The 23,021-nt window shown below is 47.6% G+C and overlaps 1 protein-coding gene across 8 annotated transcripts in view; it reads right to left on the bottom strand.

Moving 5' to 3' along the window:
* The window catches only part of RAD51AP2 (RAD51 associated protein 2), a 286,503-nt gene that overhangs the window by 131,271 nt on the left and 132,211 nt on the right, over nt 1-23,021 (bottom strand). The window contains exon 1 of one of the 8 annotated variants that reach the window (XM_063915362.1): nt 11,960-12,009. The exons of 4 other annotated variants lie outside the window; for them this stretch is intronic. The gene's annotated coding sequence lies outside the window, so the exon portion shown is untranslated. Of the gene's footprint in view, nt 1-11,782; nt 11,934-11,959; nt 12,010-23,021 lie in introns of those variants that run through there. 3 more of the 8 variants (XM_063915359.1, XM_063915363.1, XM_063915364.1) reach the window with 3 other exon arrangements.

The following is a 23,021-nucleotide window of genomic DNA, read 5'->3' as shown; positions in this document are numbered from 1 at the left end:
ATGGCCCATAGTTGCATTGGATTCGGGATGGTCAGGGATGGTGGCAGAAGGCCGATCCCTGAACATCGGGGCAGCAGGCCCTGAGGGATGGTGGCAGAAGGCCAATCCCGGAACATCTGGGCAGACGGCCCTCCTACATTTAGGATATTATTTCAATTATGTTTTTGAGATATTTCCTTTTCATGTGCGGTCTGCTTTCTGCTTGGTGTGTTAAATATGTCAACTGTCCCTTAGTTAGAGAGGGAATTTTTCATCCGAGTTTAGATTTAATAGGCCTTCCTCTCAGTCAATACAAGCCGTCGACGAACGCCCCGATGGTTTGTGGTGTAGGATTCAGCACTCACGATACGAGGATACGGGGATACGATACGGGGATATGAGTTTCGCCTCTTCATGGCAGCCTTTACGATGGCCTTCCACAGTGCGTTCAGGGTAGGTGAGCTGGTGTCCGTCTCTCGGACTTCTGCCTCGCCCATGCTGGCGGCCCACGTCGTTGTACGCCCCGCCGGTTTGTGGTATGGGATTCAGCGCTCCAAGACTGACGTAGTCGGCAGGGGGCTGTGGGTTCGAGTGGGTCGGGCTCGTGTGCGGGGCATTTGTCCAGTTATTGCAGCCCGGTCTTCTTTGTCCTTACGGCCTCCAACGCCTCCCGGGTGGCTCGTCCATAGTGACGGTTCCCAGTTGACCAGATATCAATTCCGGTCGGTTTTGGGGCGTTGTATTTTATACATGAGTCTATCTCCGGCCGACTATGGGACTCACTCTCTCCGCATCGGCGCTGCGACGGGTTGGTCCGAAGTCGAAGTCCGGGCACTGGGTAGGTGGAGGTCTGGTGCAGTCAGGTTACCCATTTTCTCCATATATTACATTTCTTAACCTCAGTAACACCCTTCTTTTGCAGGCAGTTGGCTAGATCCGTGCTTTATATGATTGAGGTCTTTTTAGTTTCGTATTCTGTTTTCTTTAGTTTGAGTTGAGTGAGGTTTTTCTTCGTATTCTGCTTTGTTTAGTTGAGTGGGTTTTTCGATTCAGGTGGCGGTGGCAGGTTGGTAACCTGGCAGTTGGCCGGTTTCTGAACGGTTATTTTAGTTTAACTTAAGGAGTTTATTGTTAGTAAGTTCGGGTGAACTTTTAGGTAATTTTATAGTCTTATTATTAATTGATGGGCACCACCGTACCTGGGTGGGCCCATATGATAGATCATAAGCACGTGTGGATATCGGGGCCGGTGGCCCTATTTTTTACCCCGTAGGGGCGGAGCGTACCTCCGTCCCTACAACTGTTGGTGGGCAAGGGTAGTGGCAGAAGGTCGACCCCTGGCCTTGGATTTTTTGATTTCCGATGTCTGGGATGGAGGCAGGAGGCCGATCCCGGAACATCTGGGGCAGAAGGCCCCCTCACACATACAGTATGTTTTTATTGCTCGGGATGGAGGCAGGAGGCCAATCCCGGAACATCTGGGGCAGAAGGCCCCCTCACACACACATGTTTATTGCTCTATTTCGTCATATAATTTTGGATTACCCTTATTAAGTTCTTTATCATGCTTAACCGTTCTTCTCCCCGCCACCTTAGTTAGAGAGGGAAGTCTGCATTCTTAGTTTTAGTATTAATAGGCCTCCCTCTCAGTCAAAATAAAAAGCTGACCCCTTTCACGCCAATTACGGTTGTTGTATCTCTATTTATTAAGATAAGTGTGCTTGAGTGGCGTGCGTATGCATCTGACGTGTGAAGTTTATTCTTTTCTTGTGTTATAAAAATCTTCTAAAAGCTTCAGTTAATATATGTGGTTTTTGTGGCTGATTTATGCTTCAATACTTTCTTGTTTGTTGATTTTATTAAGGCGAATGCTGTGAGCTGCAGAACCAATTTAGTGTTTTATTGGCAATTAAATCAAGAAGGCTGTCTCCCGTTTAAGGTAATTAGTTCCACACTCAATTCAAGTAAAGCATTCTAAAGATCACCATTTAGCACATAAAAGAATCTAGAAAACTGTCTGTTTTACCATTTTAGTCTACAATATCTTACTGTATGTATGAAACTAAGGGGCATATTTGTTAAACGTATATTGATGCAAATCCCCCAAAACAGCCGCAAAATTGAAGCATCTCCAGGGTATAACAAGGAGGCACTGCAGCAGAAATCTCCAATATCTGTCACAGCCTGTTCAATTCCGCAAACAAAAGCAGACCCCTTAGGTTTCGACGGGGGGTGCTAATAATCAGATTTACTAAGCTCTGCATTCCAAAACTTGGCCCCAACATCTAACACCATCATCAGAAGGCGTCGTCCCATAGTAGCATATTTTGCAATGCAAATTCTTCATATTCCTCTCCACTGGCCCCCACGGATACATGCGCAGCCAACAGCCACGCATGCCCAGTGCGCTATCACTTTGCTTCTAACATTCACCAGGGACAGGTGCTGGGACTCATGCAAGTGCTGGGACAGAGCTTTACTGCAAGCTCTGTCCCAGCACCTGCATTTTGCTAAATGCATGCAAAATTTTGCTAATACAGTATCTTAATGTGATTTGCGGTGAATGCATCTCATCACCATTGCATGGGAAATGTGATAAATAGGGGCCTGAAGGGCTTATTTAGCAATACATCTTTTTATAAAATTATGCAGAAACTCTCGCTATGTACTAATAGCCTACTGCAGGAGTTTTTACAGAAATCTGCAAAAGGCTAACTATTGGTGCAGACTGCAGTCCCCATTATTATCAAAGCGGACTAGGATCTGACGTCTATGTTTGGCCCTGCTGAATTATGCTATCCTCAGATGGCATAAACCACTTTATACCTATGGAGGCATTCTCATAGGGGTATATCTTTCATTTGCCAGCTGTCAGGGTCCCGGCATTCAGGATACTTACGCCAGAATCCCGACAGCTGGCAATGCCAGCAGCCGGAATACTGGTGCAACAGGACTATTCCCACTTGTGGGTGTCCACGACACCCATAGAGAGGGAATAGAACCTGTGGCGAGTGCAACAAGCCACCGAGCCCATAAGGGGCTTCATTGCGCTCACCACCCCTGACCACCCCTGTCGGCCATCTGGCAGATTGGATCCCGGCATCGGCATTCGATACCAACCCGTTTAATGTTATTATGCCTACACAGTTAAAATGCTTTAAATAACATTACAACTGTGTCAGGATACCAGTGCCGGCTTTCTCGTGTCTACAAAGTCACTCTCGACAAAGTGACTGTGGACATATTGTATACATCCCAAAGCGCAGGATTAGTAAACTTACAGTACATTGGATTTAAGAGAGAGACATTTTCACAGAACACTGGGCTCTATAGCTACAGAATTGCCAACATTCTGACTTGAGGAAAGGGGAGAACGGTTCTCGAGAGCAACATAATGGCTAATGTAATCCCTTTACTTCCAGGATGCAAGGTCATTAGACTACTACCTCTCCTGGAAGATTATGCTATGTGTAACCCATAGGCTACCCTGGCTGTTGCCATCGGAAGATGGTGTAAGCTATCGAGGCCAAACTTGGTAACCAAGCTTATTCATTTTTACATTTCATAAATTTGCTTGGTGCCCCATACATACTGTACATTCTAGTAATGCTTAATGTTTCAGGGATCTCACAGCCTACCAGTGAATAGAAAGGCTGTATTCTCAGTGATGTCACTGATTCTAGTGAAATGGATAAAGTACATTCTTAGTGATGACACTGGTCCTAGTGAATAAGCCGCACTCTCAGTGATGGCGCTGGTTACTAATGAATAGGCCGCATTCTCAGTGATGGCGCTGGTTACTAATGAATAAGCCGCATTCTTAGTGATGGCGCTGGTTACTAATGAATAGGCCGCATTCTCAGTGATGTTGCTGGTTACTAATGAATAGGCTGCATTCTCAGTGATGGCGCTGGTTACTAATGAATAGGCCGCATTCTCAGTGATGGTGCTGGTTACTAATGGATAGGCCGCATTCTCAGTGATGGCACTGGTTACTAATGAATAGGCCGCATTCTCAGTGATGGCGCTGGTTACTAATGAATAGGCCGCATTCTCAGTGATGGCGCTGGTTACTAATGAATGGGCCGCATTCTCAGTGATGGCGCTGGTTACTAATGAATAGGCCGCATTCTCAGTGATGGCGCTGGTTACTAATGAACAGGCCGCATTCTCAGTGATGGCGCTGGTTACTAATGAATAGGCCGCATTCTCAGTGATGGCGCTGGTTACTAATGAATAAGCCGCATTCTTAGTGATGGCGCTGGTTACTAATGAATAGGCTGCATTCTCAGTGATGGTGCTGGTTACTAATGAATAGGCTGCATTCTCAGTGATGGCGCTGGTTACTAATGAATAGGCCGCACTCTCAGTGATGGCGCTGGTTACTAATGAATAGGCCGCATTCTCAGTGATGGCGTTGGTTACTAATGAATAGGCCGCATTCTCAGTGATGGCGCTGGTTACTAATGAATAAGCCGCATTCTTAGTAATGGCGCTGGTTACTAATGAATAGGCCGCATTCTCAGTGATGGTGCTGGTTACTAATGAATAGGCTGCATTCTCAGTGATGGTGCTGGTTACTAATAAATAGGCCGCATTCTCAGTGATGGCGCTGGTTACTAATGAATAGGCCGCATTCTCAGTGATGGCGCTGGTTACTAATGAATAGGCCGCATTCTCAGTGATGGCCCTGGTTACTAATGAATAGGCCGCATTCTCAGTGATGGCGCTGGTTACTAATGAATAGGCCGCATTCTCAGTGATGGCGCTGGTTACTAATGAATAGGCTGCATTCTCAGTGATGGCGCTGGTTACTAATTAATAGGCCGCATTCTCAGTGATGGCGCTGGTTACTAATGAATAGGCCGCATTCTCAGTGATGGCGCTGGTTACTAATGAATAGGCCGCATTCTCAGCATTCTCGAGTCTGCAGCGTGGCTAGCACAGCGAGCCTGCAAGGGGACTCTTTGTGCTCGCCCCACTGGAGACATACTGGTGGCTGGCATGCCACAGTTGGTATATTGACGGCCGGCATCCCGGGCGTGGTAAATCATACTGAACCCCTCTCAGGACGGCATCTTCCGATCCCTCTCCCGCAGCCTCCGCCTGCCTCCCGCATCTGACACTGTGCACGTATGCAGTGCCAGATTCCCTGGTGGAGTCTTTTAAAACTGTGGATGTAATTTGCAGGAGCAGCGGTTATCACTACCGCTGTCCCTGCGAGTTAACTTTAGTACATAGCAGGGATAATCATGTAAAATAAGATTTTAAACCTACCGGTAAATCTTTTTCTCATAGTCCGTAGAGGATGCTGGGACTCCGTAAGGACCATGGGGAATAGACGGGCTCCACAGGAGACATGGGCACTTTAAGAAAGACTTTGACTCTGGGTGTGCACTGGCTCCTCCCTCTATGCCCCTCCTCCAGACCTCAGTTAGAGAAACTGTGCCCAGAGGAGACGGACAGTACAAGGAAAGGATTTTTGTAATCCAAGGGCAAGATTCATACCAGCCACACCAATCACACTGTATAACTTGTGATATACTATCTAGTTAACAGTATGAAAAAACAACATAGCATCGGTCCAAAACCGATGAAACTATAACATAACCCTTATGTAAGCAATAACTATATACAAGTCTTGCAGAAGTAGTCCGCACTTGGGACGGGCGCCCAGCATCCTCTACGGACTACGAGAAAAAGATTTACCGGTAGGTTTAACATCTTATTTTCTCTAACATCCTAGAGGATGCTGGGACTCCGTAAGGACCATGGGGATTATACCAAAGCTCCCAAATGGGCGGGAGAGTGCGTATGACTCTGCAGCACCGATTGAACAAACAGGAGGTCCTCCTCAGCCAGGGTATCAAACTTATAGAACTTTGCAAAGGTGTTTGACCCCGACCAAGTAGCAGCTCGGCACAGCTGTAGTGCCGAGACCCCTCGGGCAGCCGCCCAAGACGAGCCCACCTTCCTAGTGGAATGGGCCTTAACCGATTTCGGTAACGGCAATCCTGCCGTAGAATGCGCCTGCTGAATCGTGTTACAGATCCAGCGAGCAATAGTCTGCTTTGAAGCAGGGCCGCTAACCTTGTTGGCTGCATGCAGGACAAACAGTGCTTCTGTTTTTCTGATTCTAGCCGTTCTGGCCACGTAAATTTTCAAAGCCCTGACCACATCAAGGGACTCGGAATCCTCCAAGTCACGCGTAGCCACAGGCACGACAATAGGTTGGTTTATATGAAAGGACGAGACCACCTTAGGCAGGAATTGAGGACGGGTCCGCAATTCCGCTCTATCCATATGGAAAACCAGATAGGGGCTTTTATGTGATAAAGCCGCCAATTCCGAAACTCACCTAGCTGAAGCTAAGGCTAACAACATGACCACCTTCCAGGGGAGATATTTCAATTCCACTGTCTTAAGTGGTTCAAACCAATGTGACTTCAGGAAACTTAACACCACGTTAAGGTCCCAAGGCGCCACCGGAGGTACAAAAGGAGGCTGAATATGCAGTACTCCCTTCACAAAAGTCTGTACTTCAGGTAATGAGGCCAATTCCTTTTGAAAGAAAATGGATAAGGCCGAAATCTGAACTTTAATGGAGCCTAATTTTAGGCCCAAATTCACTCCAGTTTGTAGGAAGTGAAGAAAACGGCCCAGGTGGAATTCTTCCGTAGGAGCATTCCTGGTCTCACACCAAGAAACATATTTTCTCCATATTCGGTGATAATGTTTAGATGTCACGTCCTTCCTAGCCTTTATTAGCGTAGGAATGACCTCATCCGGAATACCTTTTCCGCTAGGATCCGGCGTTCAACCGCCATGCCGTCAAACGCAGCCACGGTAAGTCTTGGAACAGACAGGGACCTTGTTTTAACAGGTCCTGCCTTAGAGAAAGAGGCCACGGATCTTCTGTAAGCATTTCTTGCAGATCCGGATACCAGGTCCTTCGTGGCCAATCTGGAACAATGAGAATTGTTCTCACTCCTCTTTTTCTGATTATCCTCAACACCTTGGGTATGAGAGGAAGAGGAGGAAACACATATACCGACTGGAACACCCACGGTGTCACTAGGGCGTCTACAGCTACCGCCTGAGGGTCTCTTGACCTGGCGCAATACCTTTGTAGCTTTTTGTTGAGACGGGATGCCATCATGTCTATTTGGGGTAGTCCCCACCGACTTGCAATCTGCGCGAAGACTTCCTGATGAAGTCCCCACTCTCCCGAATGCAGATCGTGTCTGCTGAGGAAGTCTGCTTCCCAGTTGTCCACTCCCGGAATGAACACTGCTGACAGAGCGCTTACATGATTCTCCGCCCAGCGAAGAATTCTGGTGGCTTCCGCCATTGCCACTCTGCTCCTTGTGCCGCCTTGGCGGTTTACATGAGCTGCTGTGATGATGTTGTCTGACTGGATCAGAACTAGTCGATTGCGAAGTAAGATCTCCGCTTGACGTAGGGCGTTGCATATGGCCCTTAGTTCCAGGATGTTGATGTGAAGACAAGTCTCTTGACTTGACCAAAGTCCTTGGAAATTTCTTCCCTGTGTGACTGCTCCCCAACCTCGGAGGCTCGCGTCCGTGGTCACCAGGATCCAGTCCTGAATGCCGAACCTGCGGCCCTCCAGAAGGTGAGCACTGTTTAGCCACCACAGGAGAGATACTCTGGCCCTGGGGGACAGGGTGATCCGCTGATGCCATTGCAGATGCGAGCCGGACCATTTGTCCAATAGGTCCCATTGGAAGGCCCTTGCATGGAATCTGCCGTATGGAATTGCTTCGTATGTTGCCACCATCTTTCCCAGAACTCGAGTGCAATGATGTACTGACACTTGTTTTGGTTTCAACAGATTTATGACTAGAGTCATGAGCTCCTGCGCTTTTTCCGTCGGAAGAAAACCCCTTTTCCGGTCTGTGTCCAGAATCATGCCCAAGAAGGGCAGACGAGTTGTAGGATTCAGCTGCGACTTTGGAATATTGAGGATCCAGCCGTGTCGCTGTAACACGTTCAGTGAAAGTGATTCGCTGCTCAGCAACTTCTCCCGTGATCTCGCTTTTATGAGGAGATCGTCCAAGTACGGGATAATTGTGACACCCTGCTTGCGCAGGAGCACCATCATTTCCGCCATTACCTTGGTGAAAATTCTCGGGGCCATGGAAAGCCCAAACGGCCACGTCTGAAATTGGTAATGACAATCCTGTACCGCAAATCTCAGGTACGCCTGATGAGGAGGATATATGGGGACATGCAGGTATGCATCCTTTATGTCCAGAGATACCAACAAATCTCCCCCTTCTAGGCTGGCGATGACCGCCCTGAGCGATTCCATCTTGAACTTGAACCGTTTTAAGTAAAGGTTCAGGGATTTTAAATTTAAAATGGGTCTGACCGAACCGTCCGGTTTCAGAACCACAAACAGAGTTGAGTAGTACCCCTGCCCTCTTTGAAGCAGGGGAACCTCTACCACCACTTGTTGCAGACACAATTTGTGAATCGCATGTAACACTATCTCCCTTTCCAGGGGTTGTTTCGGTAGGGCCGATTTGAAAAACCGGCGAGGAGGCACTTCTTCGAATTCCAGCTTGTAACCCTGCGAAACAATTTCTATTGCCCATGGATCCACCTGTGAGTGTGCCCAGACGTGGCTGAACAGTCGAAGACGTGCCCCCACAGGAGCTGACTCCCTCAGGGGAGCCCCAGCGTCATGCGGTGGATTTAGCAGAGGTCGGGGAGGACTTCTGTTCCTGGGAACTAGCTGTGTTGTGCAGCTTTTTCCCTCTGCCCTTACTTCTGGCAAGAAAGGACGATCCACGTGCTCTCTTGCTTTTATTGGAACGAAAGGACTGCATTTGATAATGAGGCGCTTTCTTAGCTTGTGAGGCAATATATGGCAAAAAATTTGATTTACCTGCCGTAGCTGTGGAGAAGAGATCCGATAGGCCCTCTCCGAACAATTCCTCACCCTTGTAAGGCAACAACTCCATATGCCTCTTGGTGTCGGCATCACCTGTCCACTGCCGGGTCCATAAGCCACGCCTAGCAAAAATAGACATAGCGTTTATCCTGGAACCCAGTAAACTAATGTCTCTTTGAGCATCTCTCATATATAAGACAGCATCTTTTATATGCCCTAGGGTCATTAAAATGGTATCCTTATCAAGAGTCTCAATATCCGCTGATAAGGAATCTGTCCATGCTGCTACAGCACTACAAACCCAGGCCGACGCAATAGCCGGTCTGAGTAACGTACCAGAATGTGTGTAAATGGACTTCAAGGTAACATCCTGCTTGCGGTCAGCAGGATCCTTGAGGGTAGCCGTATCTTGGGATGGAAGCGCTATCTTTTTTATACGCGTGTTAAAGCTTTGTCCACCCCAGGGGGGATTCCCACCGTATTCTGTCCTGTGACGGGAAAGGATACGTTATAAGAATCCTTTTGGGAATCTGCAGTTTTTTGTCTGGAGTTTCCCACGCTTTTTCGCATAATTCGTTCAGCTCATGTGAGGAGGGAAAGGTGACCTCTGGTTTCTTTCCCTTAAACATGTGTACCCTCGTGTTAGAGACAGGGGGTTCCTCAGTGATATGCAAAACATCTTTTATAGCGATAATCATATATCGAATACATTTAGCCACCCTTGGCTGCAATTTTGCATCTTCGTAGTCCACACTGGAGTCTGAGTCCGTGTCGGTATCTGTGTCAGCTATTTGGGATAGTGGGCGCTTCTGAGTCCCCGAAGGTCCAGGCGACATTGGGACAGGTATGGGTTGACTCCCTGACTGTAACCCAGCTTCAGCTTTGTCTAATCTTTTGTGCAATAAATTAACATTAGCACTCAAAACATTCCACATATCCATCCAGTCAGGTGTCGGCACTACTGACGGAGACCTAGCATTCATACACTCCCCCTCCTTCTTAGATGAGCCTTCAATCTCAGACATGTCGACACACGCGTACCGACACACCGTACACACACAGGGAAGCCCTTTTCTGAAGACAGGTTCCCCACCAGGCCCTTTGGAGAGACAGAGAGAGAGTATGCCAGCACACAACCCAGCACTATATAACCCAGGAAAAACACAGTATGTTTACCCAGTAGTGCTTTGTAATATGTATTTGCGCCAATTATGTGCCCCCCCCCCTCTACTTAAAAACCCTCTTTCACCGTGTGTCAAGCAGGGGAGAGTCCAGGGAGCTTCCTCTCAGCGGTGCTGTGGAGAAAAAATGGCGCTTGTGAGTGCTGAGGGAGAAGCCCCGCCCCCTCGGTGGCGAGCTTCTGTCCCGCTCAAAATAACTAAAATTATGGCGGGGGCTCTCTATATACATGTACAGTGCCCAGCTGTACATGTATATACACTTATATGCCATAGAAAAGGTTTAAAATTGCTGCCCAGGGCACCCCCCCCTCCCCCCCTGCGCCCTGCACCCTTACAGTGACCGGAGTGTGTGAGGGGAATGGGAGCAATGGCGCACAGCTGCAGTGCTGTGCGTTACCTCCGTGAAGATTCTGAAGTCTTCTGCCGCCTGTGATGATTTTTTCCTCACATACTCACCCGGCTTCTATCTTCCGGCTCTGCGAGGAGGACGGCGGCGCGGCTCTGGGACGGACGGCGAGGGTGAGACCTGCGTACCGCTCCCTCTGGAGCTAATGGTGTCCAGTAGCCTAAGAAACAGAGCCCTGAAACTCAGAGAAGTGGGTCTATTTCTCTCTCCTCAGTCCCTCGATGCAGGGAGTCTGTTGCCAGCAGGCTCCCTGAAAATAAAAAACCTAACAAAAATGCTTTCTTACAGGAAACTCAGGAAAGCTCCTGAAATGCACCCAGCTCCTCTGGGCACAGTATCAAACTGAGGTCTGGAGGAGGGGCATAGAGGGAGGAGCCAGTGCACACCCAGAGTCAAAGTCTTTCTTAAAGTGCCCATGTCTCCTGCGGAGCCCGTCTATTCCCCATGGTCCTTACGGAGTCCCAGCATCCTCTAGGACGTTAGAGAAAACAGGATTACCGCCCTCAGCTATATAGTGTGTATTGTAGTGTACATGCAAGAACATGGGGAGAGATAGCCTACGTCCGGAGGAGAGGGGGAAGCAGTGTGAGGAGGTTATCATAATTATTAAGGCTTACTGGGATATATTGAGGACAATGTTGCCTTTAAGAAACCACTGTATTGCATTTGGAAACAATTGACATTTTTACTCTGCTACAGCAAATATTATACAGGTTGAGTCTCCCTTATCCAAAATGCTTGGGACCAGAAGTATTTTGGATATCGGATTTTTCCGTATTTTGGAATAATTGCATACCATAATGATATATCATGGTGATGGGACCTAAGTCTAAGCACAGAATGCCTTTATGTTTCATATACACCTAATACACAGAGCCTGAAGGTCATTTTAGCCAATATTTTTAATAACTTTGTGCGTTAAACAAAGTGTGTGTATATTCACAAAATTCAGTTATGTTTCATATATACCTTATACACAGAGCCTGAAGGTCATTTAATACAATATTTTTAATAACTTTGTGTATTAAACAAAGTTTGTGTACATTGAGCCATCAGAAAACAAAGTTTTCACTATCTCACTCTCACTCAAAAGATTCTGTATTTCGGAATATTTGGATATGGGATACTCAACCTGTACTGTTATGTCAGTGGCCGTGCTCTCTTCTTTAGAGGTGCCTCTGTATATCGAGTGTCCACTCACTGTATTTAGTCTGAGTGCCCCCTTACTCTCTGCTGAGTGTCCACTCACTCTCTATTCCGAGTGTCCCCTCACTGTATTTATTCTGATTGCCCCCTTACTCTCTTTCTGCTGAGTGTCCTCTCAGTCTCTTTATGCTGAGTATCTCCTCACTTGAATTATGCTGAGTTTCCCCTCACTGTCTTTATGGTGGGTGTCCTCTCACTGTGTATTTATGGTAAATGTCCCCTCACTCTGCTGAGTGTCCCCTCACTCTCCCCCCGCTTACTGTCACTTACATGCTGGTGTATCTCTCACACTTTTCTCCTCAGTGCACGCAGGGAGCAGAGTTTGTACAAACTTTATTGACACAATTTGTCACCTGTCAAGACACCTTGACAGCAGCTCTGTGCATGGCCAGGTTACTTCTTACCTCTACAAGTATATAATACCTGCAGACCCTCCAACATGACCCGCCCCACTAGGTACAAAATGCTCTGTTTCTGGACTTACCTCTTAATTTATGATTTCCATCACCTGTGTTGAACTAGTTAAATGATAAGAATGCTGTTTCTTCACAGGTGATGGCAATAATAAATTAAGAGGGAAGTCCAGAAACAGAGCATTCTGTACCTAGTGGGGCGGGTCATGTTGGAGGGTATGTACCTGCCACATGCCTATATTACACACAGTGCCGATGCCTATATTACACACAGTGTCGGATGCCTATATTACACAGTGGTGTGCCTGTATTACACTCAGTGCCGGATGCCTATATTACACACAGTGCCGGATGCCTATATTACTTGCAGTGTCGGATGCCTATATTACACAGTGCCACATGCCTATATTACACGCAGTGCCGGATGCCTATATTACACACAGTGCCGGATGCCTATATTACTTCCAGTGCCGGATGCCTATATTACACAGTGGTGTGCCTGTATTACACGCAGTGCCGGATGCCTATATTACTTCCAGTGCCGGATGCCTATATTACTTCCAGTGCCGGATGCCTATATTACACAGTGGTGTGCCTGTATTACACGCAGTGCCGGATGCCTATATTACACACAGTGCCGGATGCCTATATTACTTCCAGTGCCGGATGCCTATATTACACAGTGGTGTGCCTGTATTACACGCAGTGCCGGATGCCTATATTACACACAGTGCCGGATGCCTATATTACACACAGTGCCGGATGCCTATATTACACACAGTGCCGGATGCCTATATTACACACAGTGCCGGATGCCTATATTACACAGTGGTGTGCCTATATTACATGCAGTGCCACTATTCTCAGTCTCTGTTCTTTGGGCCTGATTCAGGGATGTAAGCTAATGCCACCGCAGCTGCGAATGTGTATGCAGCAACTCTGTGAAATATGCAAATGTCGCAACCGCCTTGATTTATATTGAGTCGGCTACCGGTGGCTATGGTAGTACCGGCAGCTGCATACAATGACACAGTGTCAGTCTCAGGTCAGCCGATTATTTAGCATGGCCGCACGAAGTAAGATGCCAGAGACATTGTGTAACTGCATACTGGATCGCATTAGCAGGCTGTGTCATTCCTCAAAAGTGGTCCATGACTGTCAATCACTTTGTGAATTAATCCTCTCTGTTGCTGCCATATCAAGACCTTTGCAGAACACGCGCAATGCGACTGTGACAGACTTATGTCCATCTCTGAATCAGTGGGGACGTTGAGGGGCTGAGTTTCAAGCACAACTGGCGCAAATTATTGGGGGGGAGAAATAGCGTAAAGCAAAAATTGCGTAATTCCACACACAAAAAAGTTGTACACATAGCGAGATGTGCATGCCTCAGCATCAGCAGCATGTGAGTCTAGTTTATGAAAAGTTACCATCATCAGTAGCATGTTTTTACACCTGCCTTGTCGCAATTGCAAAAGTTAGGCCTAATACCAGATGTGGGGCAGCAGCACACTCCAAAATTCAAATAGGGGAGCCACACCAACTGCCAGTGAGTCTCGGGCGGCCATGTTTGACAGTGTTTGGGGTGGCAGGATCCCCTATTTGAATTTTGCACTGCGCTGCAGCCCCACCTCTGGAGCAGCCTCTACCTGTCCTACAGCATAGGGATTTAGGCCCTCATTCCGAGTTGTTCGCTCGCAAGCTGCTTTTAGCAGCTTTGCACACGCTAAGCCGCCGCCTACTGGGAGTGAATCTTAGCTTCTTAAAATTGCGAACGAAAGATTCTCAAAATTGCGATTACACACCTCTTAGCAGTTTCTGAGTAGCTCCAGACTTACTCGGCATCTGCGATCAGTTCAGTGCTTGTCGTTCCTGGTTTGACGTCACAAACACACCCAGCGTTCGCCCAGACACTCCTCCGTTTCTTCAGCCACTCCCGCGTTTTTCCCAGAAACGGTAGCGTTTTTTTGCACACACCCATAAAACGGCCTGTTTCCGCCCAGAAACACCCACTTCCTGTCAATCACATTACGATCACCAGACCGAAGAAAAAACCGTGAGTAAAATACCTAACTGCATAGCAAATTTACTTGGCGCAGTCGCATTGCGGACATTGCGCATGCGCACTAAGCGGAAAATCGCTGCGATGCGAAAAAATTTACAGAGCGAACAACTTGGAATGACCCCCTTAGGCACTTGATCGCTGGTCTGTTTGAACTCTGCCTTCCCACTTCAATTTCATTTCTCTGGTTACAGGGGATGACACTGCATTCCACACAGCAATATATACTGCTATAACTTTTTTAATTCATATTTTGACCACTCTAGATGACAGAAACATTCAAATATATTAAACACATTAATAACTTGTGAGTGGTGGGCCCAGCAGGGGCACATCAAGAGAGGAGGAGGCCTGTATGCAGTCTCCGCCCAGGCCGCCTCCTCTCTAGCCAGCATAGCAATAAATTCTGGGCACTAGGGTCACTAGGAGACCCTAACGATGTGCATCTCTGGGAAAATGGCATTTTCCTAGTGATTTTCCTGCTGTGAATGCACAAAATGCTAGTAAAATGGCTACCGTGCCATTTTCACTGTGGTTTCTGCAGCACTGCTGTGGCCAACCCAGGACTCGAGAGGGTAAGTATTGACAAAATGAGTGTAGGATGTGCGGTGTGGGCCCCCCACACGCTGCATCCATTATAGTTACACCATTGGAGCCCAGGTGCAAAAATACACTTTGGGCCCCCCTCATCTGACCCACCTCAAGTTCATAATATACCACGCCATTTGGTGACAGGGAGAGGCAGAGGATGATAGGGAGAAGCAGTGGGTGTCAGAGAGAGGCACATAGTGACAGAGAGAGGCAACAAGGAGAGGCAGTGGGTGACAGTGAGAGGGTGACAGGAGTACAATCACACAGTCCTGCACACAGTTCTGGCTGTGTGGAGACCAGGGGGGGGTGTACCTTGATGGAGGTGGGTGTTGAAAGAAGAGTGTGCTACTGTACAGACTCTAGTCTTCCCAGAGCCGGCCATAGGCATAGGCAAACTAGGCAATTGCCTAGGGCATTTGATATGCCTAGGGGCATCAGCAGCTTCTGCTGATTAAAATGATATGCAGCATGCCTATATTCTGTGTGTAGCGTTTCATATGCAGATACAGCCACATTCATCACACAGTATATAGGCATGCTGCATATCATTTTAATCAGCAGAATCTGCTTTTGCATCCTAGCCACACAGCAATGCAAATAAAATGCATTTTCATATAAAAAGGTGCCCGATGTTAGCATTGAGGCAAGATTTATGAGGACACATCTGTATCCAAGCAGAGGCAGAGGTCACAGTGTAAGTGGCAGTGTGAGTGCTGTGTGCATGTGAGTGGGTTGGTTGTGCAGTAGTGTTCGGAATATGTGTAAGGAGCATTATGTGTGTCATGTAAAAATGTGTTAACAATGTGCAACATATGTGTAAGGGGCACTATGTGTGTCATTATGTGTATAAGGGCATTAATAATGTGCGGCATATGTGTAACAGGGTACTAATGTATGTGTGTCATTATGTGTATAGGGGCACTAATAATGTGCAGCAAATGTGTAGGGGGCACTATGTGTGTCATTATGTGTATAAGGGCATTAATAATGTGCGGCATATGTGTAAGGGACATTACATGTAGAAGGGCATTAATAAAGGTTGTCATAATGTGTAAGGCGCAGTATGTTTATAAGGACATTAATAATGTGTCTCATATGTGTAAGGGGCATTACTCTGTGGCATTATGTGTATAAGGTGCTCTACTATGTGGCCTTGCGTATAGAAAGGGCGCTACTGTGTCAGTCTAATGTGAATAAAAAGCAATAGGGTGTGGTGTAATGTGAATAAGGAGCAATTCAGTGTGATGTAATGTGAATAAAAGGCTCTACTGTGAGGAGTAACGTTTAAGGTAAAGTGATACTACTGTGGGATGAATTATGAATTATGGACACTATCGCATGATCAAATGTGAATAAAGTTGCAGTACTGTGTGGCGTAATTGGAATTGGGGTTACTATTGTGTGACCATGCTCTTTGCCAGCAAAAACACACCCCTTTTTGGGCTGAGCACCAAATGTGCGAACTGTTCCTATTTAAAATATAGGGGGTACAAACACCAAAATAAGGACTGCTATGGGTGAGGGGTGATGATGCTGGGAAAGAGGTGCAAGGTCAGAGGCGGAACCAGCGGTGGTGCTAGGGGGCACCAGACAAAATCTTGCCTAGGGCATCATATTGGTTAGGGCCGGCTCTGAGTCTTCCTGTCCTCCATGGAGCCACCATGCCCTATCCCAAGATGGCCACAAAGATCACTATTATTGAGAATGTGCAGGGGCCATATTATTTCTTATTTCTTTATTGTATAAGACTGTGTAGTAACAATGGTGGGAAACAGAAGTCTCCTAGTTAGCTCCTATGAGAGACCTGGTTAACACCTACCATAAAGCTGTTCCAGCATCCCCGCACAGCTACCCACCTGCAGTATACACTCACCGTCTGGTGACCTGTATGAAACCCCGATTCTCTCCAGCTCTACTCCAGTGTATATGTAACAGTGAGTATGGCTGTACCTGCTATCTATCAATAAGCCAGCACTACTGGTTAAACAACTGGGATGTTCATAGTTTGAGTCATCCACTGGTGTGTGCCTACAGAAGCAGCCACGCTCAGCTTTGCACTATGCGTACGCATCACAGCATAGTTGGTGCGACTAGTGTGCCCAAAACTAGGATGCACGCATGGGTACTCATACGCACGTCCATAGGAATTAATGGGGCGATAGCTGACTGCGAATAGTCGCAGCCTGGAGCGCCATGCAGCAAGATGCAATGCAGCATGCCGCATCGCTGCAAAGCTGAACATGGCAACATCTGTATATAACTCTGTAATATTAACACCTGCACACATATTATTAATTATTATTATTATTATTATTATTATTAACATTTTCTTATATAGCGCAGCAGTGATAAAATAAAAAAAAAGCAAGTGGAAACAACAGTGATAAAACAAAACTGAATAATAACAGATAGTCATAGAGGTAGAAGGGCCCTGCTCGCAAGCTTACAATCTATAGGGAAGTAGGCATTGATACATAAGGATATGTGCTGTCTATTGCATAAAGGTCCATCCAGATTGCAAAGGTTCTTGGTGGGCTGTATGATATGGTCGCACAGCAATGTTGGACTAGGATCAGGAGGATGGGAAAGTGAAGAAAGAGAAAAGATGTGGAGGATATGTGTGGACTCTATAGTGGGGATGTAAATGGATAGGAAAGTTTTTAAAGGTTATGTGAGCGGTTCCAGAATTTGATAAGCTTGTCTGAAGAGGTGAGTTTTCAGGGAACACTTGAAGGTTTGGAGACTAGAGGAGAGTCCAACAGTGGGAACAGAGTAGCCACTGCCCTGTCTGTGAAAGGGGGCCCCGCCCCCTGTACTTTCCTCAGCTAGGCACTTGTTCAAACAGCCTCTGACAGCACCAAATACACCGGCCGTCAGCTGCCTTTAATTCACAGACAGCTGTGATTCTGGAAATATTAGGGGCATTACACGCCTATGATCATCAGCGCTGACAGGCAGTAGGACTCCCCTTTCTGTCTCAGAAGGCAAACTGATGCGGTTGTACACACGCAAGGTCAGCCCCGCCTCCCTGAGGTAAGTGGCAGGTTCCTCAGGCAGTGGGGCCCACCCTGTTCCCTTCGCTGAGCCAATCATCTGAATTTGCACAAAATGGTCATGCAGCAGCCCAGGGGAAAACTCATTGCTGGTCTGGGCAGCAGTGGGCCCCTTAGTCGAAGGGGACCTGGTGCAAAGCATGTGCTGCACCAATGGTAGATCTGCCTCTGTACAGTACAGGAATTGGGCAATGAAGAAATAACACTGCCAGGCACTGTACACTTTTCTAGATTGTATTGTGGAAGTATCTGCAGGGACTGTGCTAGGACGCAGGTGATTTAGGGGGTAATTCCAAGTTGATCGTAGCAGGAATTTTTTTAGCAGTTGGGCAAAACCATGTGCACTGCAAGAGAGGCAGATATAACATGTGCAGAGAGAGTTAGATTTGGGTGTGGTGTGTTCAATCTGCAATCTAATTTGCAGTGTAAAAATAAAGCAGCCAGTATTTACCCTGCACAGAAATAAAATAACCCACCCAAATCTAACTCTCTGCACATGTTATATCTGCCACCTCCCCCTGCAGTGCACATGGTTTTGCCCAACTGCTAAAAAAATTCCTGCTGCGATCAACTTGGAATTACCCCCTTAGTGCGGGGCTGGAGGGATACACACAAGGAACAAAAAGGGTGTGTGATCACACCTAGAGGCTGCCCTTTGTACAGAACCAAGGTGGGGCTGAGGCAGTCAAGTAGGCTGGGTGGCCGTGGTTCTTACCTGTAGGAGGCAAGGAGAACCAGAACACTCTTGAACTGAGATTGAGTGCGAGAAAGCCAGGTCAGAAGACTGTTCATACCTGCAGGAAGAAGAGAAGACTACAAGAGACTGTTATATTTGTCATGCCAAGCCAGGCCGAAGCCTGTGTGGTTTACCTGCAAGGAACAGGCAAGTCTGAGAGACACTTTGTGATGCAGACTAGCTGACTATATATAGAGAGTGGGTCAAGAAATAAGATAGTGCCCTGCACGGGGCTGGGCTGTTTGTTATTTTCTGTTCATTTATGCTGAATGCTGCCAGTAAAGCTTTATTTTCATGTATTGGCTGTCTTTGGATCCTGAGTAGGCACCTGGACACTGCACCAATACACCCCTCTACCGAGCTAAATTACCCCAGATCATCACAGTATTTAGCAGTGAAAGTGTCTGTGACAGGGCTCTCTGGGCAGCTGTCCCGCAGCAGCTGTATTACTATGATTGTCTATTATCCACCCCCCAAGCAAGTCATGGTGAGTTGGATACTTACTTATCATGGCCAATTGGCCCTTGATAATGAATAGGCCCCGTCGTGACAGCCATATACTGAGCCACTGTACAGATGCTGCAACCTCATGCACACTAAGCATATTTACATTTACTACATTCATATGAATCCTTATACACTGTGACATCACATACAAAGCATGTATACACTTACAGACACTACAGGTCCATCGTAGTGTCATATCTAAGCCAATGGCACCTACAATCTGCCCAGGATGTTCTGTGTATCATTAGGCTATGCATTCCAGTGAAAACAGGACTGTTTAAGCTTTGATGGTGTCACCTATGGGCACTCCAGTGGTGCATACATTCACAATGGGCATGACCATGATCCCTACATGCCTGGCCATGCCCTCTAAGCAGTCTCGGATATAGAGCCCACCAGAGGAATGCGGGGTAGGAGCCCATGCCTAAGGGGTGTGTCCAGTTACCACAGGGGGTGTGGCCACCCCCTACAGAGGCTTATCCAGTTATTAGAGACCATGAAACTGATCCTCTAACAGAGTGACAATGTATAATTTGACTACACAGTCCTGACATCAGATGAAGGGGTGGTGCCCACCGGAGATTTCTCTATGCCCATGTAGCCCAGTCTGGCCCTACCCCTAAGTACTAAGGATGCACATAGGTGGTCATTCCGAGTTGATCGCAGCCAGCAACTTTTTGCTGCTGCTGCGATCAACTAGTCCACGCTTATGGGGGAGTGTAATTAAGCTTAGCAGGGCTGCGATCACTTGTGCAGCCCTGCTAAAATAAAAAAATTTCAAGCACAACATGACTAGCCCTGGACATACTTACCCTGTGCGACGGATCTCTGCGATGCTGGGGTCGGCTTTGACGTCAGACATCCGCCCTCCGTTCTCCTGGACGCGCCTTCGTTTTCTTCTCCACTCCCCGAAAACGGCTCCAAACGGTCCAGATCCGCCCAGGAACGCCTTCTTTCTGTCACTCTTCTTGCTGTCGGCTCTGCGACCGCTTTCTTCGTAAGACGCGACGTAACCTGGTGACCCCTGTTGCCAGGCAACGACACGCGTGCGCAGTGCGCCCACCGCGCATGCGCATTCCAGACCCGTTCGCACCGCAGCGACAAACCGATGCGTGCGAACGGGTCACTAGTCGGAATGACCCCCATAGTGTGGATCTAGAACATTTAAAAAAAAATATAAGCAGAATAAATTAAACCCCACTTACTACTGACACAAATCCTGAGCTGATGTGTCCAAGTCATTTTATACTCACCTTATCATAGCAATAGGCTCGCAAAGCCATGCCCACTGTGCCATAGGCCACGTTTGACAATTGTGTCTAGTCGATTGGGGGTAAGTCTTGATTCTTAATGCTATGGGGCCTATTTATCACCATCCGCATCCAGGATGCGGATGACAGGTGATAAAGTCGCCCAAACTCGCACTGCGATAATTGATTACATCGCAGGGATGTATCAATTATCGCGTGCAGGGACAGAGCTTGCGGTCAAGCTCTGTCCCTGCGATGATACTCCGCAGCATCATCGGGGTATTTTTCGGAAAAAATACCCCGATGTCCTGCTGCGCATGCGCCGCCCCCACCGACATCGCTGCTACCCGCCGCCGCCCGGTTGACCCCCCCCCGTTGCGACTACCCCCGCACGCCGCGGACCACCCCCCAACAAGATCAATATACTCACCAATCCAGGGAGTCGGTCCGCGCTACCTCTGCTGGGCTGCCGGGCGCCGGATCCCGTGCGCTGCTGTGACCCCCGATGCTGTAAAGTGTGCTGCCGCTTTGCAGCGTCACTTTACTGCACCGGGGTCACATTGCAACACATGGAGGACCAGCAGCGCTCACCGGAGCAGCGCACACCGGCACCCTGGAAAGGTGAGTATGGTTTTTGGGTTTTTTACTTTTTACACTGTGATCAGCTTGTGTGTCCATCGGACACACATAGCTGATCACTCTGCCCGGTCCCCGCTCAGCTTTCTCTGCCAGGGGCAGAGAAAGCTGGGCAAATGCCACATTATCGCAGTGCTGCCCTGTGAATTCGCCAGCCTGAGCTGGCGAGATTATCACAGGGCACACTGCGGCATTTTTTCATATTTTGTTTTTAGTAAATTTGGTCACATCACATTTCCCATTATAAGTATGGGGAATGTGATGTGGGTTACTAAAAAATAGTGAATTAAAGGATTTGGACAGTTTTTTATGAAAAAACATTCAGGTGATAGTAAAATAATGTGAAAAGGGTGTGAAAACACAATTTTTCACATTATTTTAGTAAAAATAATGTTAATAAATAGACCCCTATGTCTGGGAGCTGAGACATACAGGCCCTTCTAACCACATTAAAAGAAATATTGTGGATAGAAACTGATTTTAATACATTAACAAGACACCATATGGGATAGGACAGAAATAAACCAACTTTGGCTAAAATTACATAAGCAATAATGTCATACTTACCTACATTAACAATTTCCTTTCCGGGAGATGGGCGGGCCAATTGCATCAATAGGCCCTGCCCCCTCATTGTGAAAAAGTTGCGATTGGTGATTTGCATAGGGTTGGGGCTAAAAGACACAATTGCCGTAGAAATGCGTCATTAGGCCACACCCTCTCTTCGGATTCCCGTATTATTTTCCCAATTCTGCCAACTTCTCTAGGAAGCGGACACGCAGGAGTGGTGGCCCCCCCCTCTTGGGGGGGGGGCTGGGCAGAGCCGTAACTACCTGTGTGCCAGGTGTGCCTGGCACACAGCGCAGTCGCCCTGAGGGCGCAACGGCCAGCATTCCATGTCAGCGGCTTGTAATGAGTCAAATTGACTCATTACAAGCTGCCTGTGCTGTGTGCGCTGGAGGAGAAGAGGAGAGGAGCAGCTCCGGCGTCAGGGGAGGACCCGGAGGAGGAGGAGGGAGGGGGACTGGAGCCGCAGCTGCTCTATGTAATTGGTAGCGGCGCCGCTGCAGCTGTCCCTCTCCTTCCGCATTGGCTGGCAGGCGTTGCTGTGAATGCTGGGATGCACTTCCCTCATCCCAGCATTCACAGCAGCGGCGGACAGCCAATGCGGAAGGAGAGGGACTGCTGCAGTGGCGCCACCACCAATTACACTGCGCTGCTGCAGCTCCCTCCTCCCCCTCCCTCCTCCTTCTTCTCCCCTGCCCGGGATCTGCCTGACTGCATGTACCGAGGAGCCTGACTGCCTGAGCCAGCTGGGAAATATGGTAAGTATCTATCTGTCTGTCTATCTATCTATCTATCTATCTATCTATCTATCTATCTATCTATCTATCTAACTATCTATCTATTCTGTCTGCCGGTAATGTGTAAAAATGGGACGCTGTCTGCCGTAATGTGTAAAAAGGGGACGCTGTCTGCCGTGATCTGTAAAAAGGGGACGCTGTCTGCCGTGATCTGTAAAAAGGAGACGCTGTCTGCCGTAATGTGTAAAAAGGGGACTCTGTCTGCCGTAATGTGTAAAAAGGGGGACTGTCTGTCGTAATGTGTAAAAAGGGGATGCTGTCCGCCGTAATGTGTAAAAGGGGCTCTACCTGGTGTAGTGGTGCTACTGTGCGGCGTAATTTGAATAATGGAGACTACTGTGCACCGTAGTATGTATTGGTATTATTTAGTGACCACACCCCTTCCCCATGAAGCCACACCCCTATTTTACATAGGGGGGGGGGGGGGGCTCCGATGCCGTTTCTTGCACACAGCGCTAAAATGCCTAGTTACGGCACTGGGCCTGGGAACTACCCCAAAAATCAGATATCTCCCATCTCCCGCAGGAAATGATAGCGAAGCCAAGCATGAATAATGTTAAACTTTCCTATAAAGGAGAAAGGCATATTATTGTCTACACATCTCTCATTCATAATGTCTCACATGCAATCCTGCATGCTGCTGACCTGTTACCAGAATTATAGGACTGAGCCACACAATAGCATATTTTCCAATCTCGATTCCTAAACAGTACGCTTCAG

The sequence above is a fragment of the Pseudophryne corroboree genome, chromosome 4, assembly GCF_028390025.1.
Source record: "Pseudophryne corroboree isolate aPseCor3 chromosome 4, aPseCor3.hap2, whole genome shotgun sequence".
NCBI classification, from domain to species: domain Eukaryota; kingdom Metazoa; phylum Chordata; class Amphibia; order Anura; family Myobatrachidae; genus Pseudophryne; species Pseudophryne corroboree.
The sequence above is the reverse complement of the archived record's forward strand: the minus strand, read 5'-3'. Positions and strand labels throughout refer to the sequence as shown.